Here is a 4,023-nt window from a genome sequence, read left to right as displayed (position 1 = left end):
CCTGAGGATGTTCCTTAGAAATGCCCCACTGGTTTGTTGGGCTGGCCCTTTTATATCGCCTCTAACATTTGGCTTCCAGATGTTATGCTTCCAGATCCAAGTGCAATGTGTCATTGCTTAGCAAACCTTCTCTGAGCTACAGACACGTCCAATTACTTTTAAGGTGGAATTCTGCAAGTACAGTAAGTCTGCAGGCCCTAACAGCAGAGTCTTCCCACCACCACAAACCATCTGTGATCCCTGGCTGCAGAGCTACTGTATAGAGCAAGATACCCATTTTACAACTGTCATAGACATCCCACTTTTATCCTCAAGACAGCAGGTAAGTTTGAAAACTACTTTGTTTGAAATTAAGACTCTGTTTGAAGTTGTCATTTTCCATCATTAGTAACATGAAATGAAATGGGATCGTGTGTGTGTCTCCCCACCCTCTTTCCCCTAAATCGATGTGACATGATTCTGCCAGTCCTTAGAAAGAAGGGAATTGGGCAAAGTGGGGGAATTCACTCCTGCTGTTGTAAAAAAACCTTTAGACATTTTGATTTGGTTTGGTTGGAGGGGAGGTGGAGCCCAAATGACTGAGACTCTGGCTTGGCATGGAAACAGCCCACCCTGAGAAGGAGGGCATTGGCTTCTTCCAGGCAGAACTGATTTTGCTACGACTGTGTGTAAGCACTATAAAACTGTCGACTCAGCAGATGTTTTAATGTGAGGATAAAGCACATAAGCAAGTTACGATGAGATAGGCTTCATGTGTCACCACAGCCTACTGAAATCTTTGAGTAAGGTCCTTTAAGCCACCTTGCATTTTTCATGGGCTAGAAACATGGGGCTACTGCTGAGGAACTGCTGTGCTGCAAATTCAAAACTTGGCTTGCCACTTGGAAATGTGTTTATATGCCACATCCTCAGCTAATTTCTTTGTAAGGAAACCACCCTGTTCAGGAGAGTGTGGAATGGTATGCTTTACTTAACTGTGTACTTGACCTGTAGAAAGCTGTGAGACTTAGGCATGTTTTAATAAGTAGGACAGACCAAAGTCAATCTAACATAATCTATATATGCATATGTTGCCTATGCTGTGTTACTAGTGAAATGTGTGACCCCTGGAATGGCTCCAGATTCAGATCCTGTCTCTTCCAATGAAATCACCGCAAAGGATCCAGAGACTGTTTCTTGCCGCAAGTTTCTACTCCACTCTTTTCACTACCCCTCTTCCCCATTCAGGCCATGTGCAAAAAACAAAACAAAAAAAATGTGTATGAGCTTTTATTCTGTTGCTGATATTACCAGAGAGAAGATCTGTGGTGGGTAACAGAGGAGTTGCTCTACTCTAGGGATCTCCAAACCCATCAGGCCTGGTCATTGCTTTGCAGGAGCATAAGCATCCCAGGAGGCAGGTGCCTTTAGTAACCAGACCCAGATCTCAAAATCTACCTTCACCCTCATCAACCAGATGCTGTTGTGCCTTTAGCTAATGGCTTTTTTTGTAGCAGAGCCTTGTTTGAGAAAACTGTAAGTGGGGGTTGAGCTCTTTGCCAGAAGCACAATGCAGCAATATTTTAGTTGTCCATGCTCATAGCCAGTGCAGATCCACATGAACCTGGCAGCTGGGAGCTGCTATGTAGCTCAGTGCCCCACTTCCAGCTGTAGCAGCCCCAGATGCCTGGGGAAGAGGGCTATGGAGACAGCACAGAACAGCCCTTTCCTTGGAGCTGCCCTCCTCTAGTTCTTAGGTAATAGTAGGGGACAGTAGGTAACTAAAGTCTAGAGAGAGAGAGGAAGTTCAAGATTAAAAAAAATATAGATGGGCACCAGAGTGCAGACTTGAACTGCACTATCTCACATGAGTTTTTCAGCTAACTCAGACGTGTGTGGTTTTTTCCCTCTTGCTTCCTTAGACATGTAGTGAACATCTGGGAGCACTGCACACTGCTGTATATGCCTCAGAGGCATTCTGGAAGATGTTTTAGCAGGAAGCACTACATTATTTTTTTTATATCTGTATATGATTCTCACCTCACATAACCCTTTATAAGCACCATTCTTTGGAAGGAAGTCCTCACATAAGCCTCACACAAAATCAGGGGCAAGAGGGGATGAGAAGGGGGAGGAGGGCTCTATGGAGAATGAGGCACAGTCTGCCTACCTTTGACGTGTGTGTGAAGCTTTGAGGTGTCTGTTGTCACTTCCTACATACAGTCTACCCTGCCTGATCCCCGTTAGTGGGTAGGGTGGCACTTCCATGCTGCACTGTGATCAATAAGTGTTTTGGCTGGGGGAAAAAGCTGTGTGGGGAAGATAGTGAACATGAGAGATGTGGAACTACAACTCCTTGTAGCAGTTGTGGCAATGCAGACATGTCCTGACCAGGGGCTGCCTGAAAATCTACAGTTCCATGTTTCTGTGTTTTCTGGGAACTTTTAATATTAAATTTCATGCTTCATTCTGATACTGAATAAAAATAGAAGAGAGAAGCAGAATTTCTTACAGGAGGGACATGATGGGTTTTAGTCATCTTGGAGATGGGTGGTGTTTGTGAGTGGGAGGAACTGTGATTCGAAAATTCCTGTAGAGGTTAAAAAAAAGAGAATAGTGTACATACATGAATTTTGTTTCTGAGTAATGCTCATTCAGCTCTGCAGTTCACAGCTGCTTGGTACATGGAGCAAAGCTGAGGCTACATGCGACTTGTTTTGCTAACATTTCACACCATTGCTCCAACCCATGTAATTCCACTGATGTTGCCAGTGCTGAGTTGCAATTTAGCTGTGTTTCCATTGACTCACTGGCATGTTAACCACTATGCCTTATTCTGTTCTGGCCAGTGAATCAAACATAGCAGTTCAAAAGCCAGTGGCTAGAAGAGCTGCAGACTACTCTGCAGTTTGGTGACTTCGGTTGGCTTCAGCTAGAGTTTGCGCTGGGAGAAAACTCAACAATATTTAAAAATCAGTCCCTCACTGAAACTACTTACCCTTTAATTTGACTTTAAAACCATCAGCTGCATGCCTTGCACATCCAGTCTTTGGAAAAGCAGAAAGTGAAGCAAATATGAGGTACTAGGGACAACCTTTCATTATCAGTTCATTGCTGCGGAATCCATTACATTGGCTGGTAATTTTATTCCCTATCAGTTCTTAGAAATGCTTCATTTAATCCACACAAACAAGTATTTAATTTCTGTCTTGCCCAGTGATGGCAGATGGAAGTGTTTATTCTTGGTACTCCCCCCGCCCATACCTAACTTCGAAGCTAGTTCTGCTTTGAGCACAGTTTGGACCAGAGGCCTTAGGAGAGATGTCCCTTCCAGCCTGAATTACTCTGTGTTTCTCTTCTGCTGCAGATACTAGATGCAGCATTACTTAGCCCTGCAGGTAGTATTAGTGCTTTGGAGCCACTGGGAGAAATGCTGCAGTATTCTCTTACCATGCCATGTTACAGCCATGAAATGCAGAGAGATTGCAGTACTTTGAACTAAAATCATAGGCACAGTGTACTATTCAAATGAATACAGTAGCTAGCTTAATGGGTTTTATTTTAGCACCCAAGCTCTATACTAAAATAGGTGAAAGAACAGAAAAGCTTTATTTATTATTTGGCAAACACAGAGACATTAGAGCTGCAAGGAGAATAGCAAGGGTTCAGACCTTGTCAGTGACAGGTACAACTAGACCTCTGTCTACACAAATGGGTTGCATGAAAGTAGTGTCATCTGGTTTTATTGGAGTAGCCATGCTGCTGAAGTTCCTGCGTCTGCAAAGGTCTGACTCAGGGGCAACCAGTTTTTTGCCCACTATGAGGGCAGAAGGAGCGTATAAGGGTGTTATCTCACAGCACTTCATCCTTTAGATACACAAAAGTGATTCTATCCCATATTACTCAGGACTATAGCCAGAAGTGTAGCTTTGCATTTTGTGCTAGTGAAGGAGCCTGAGTGTGTATCCCCTGAAGTCCTCTGTACACAAAATAGGTACAGCAGAAGCAGTGACAGTAGCAGCAGCAATAGAAGTCTGCTTCCAA

This window comes from Phaethon aethereus, assembly GCF_964289735.1.
Source record: "Phaethon aethereus genome assembly, chromosome: 1".
Taxonomy (NCBI): Eukaryota; Metazoa; Chordata; class Aves; order Phaethontiformes; family Phaethontidae; genus Phaethon; species Phaethon aethereus.
The sequence above is the reverse complement of the archived record's forward strand: the minus strand, read 5'-3'. Positions refer to the sequence as shown.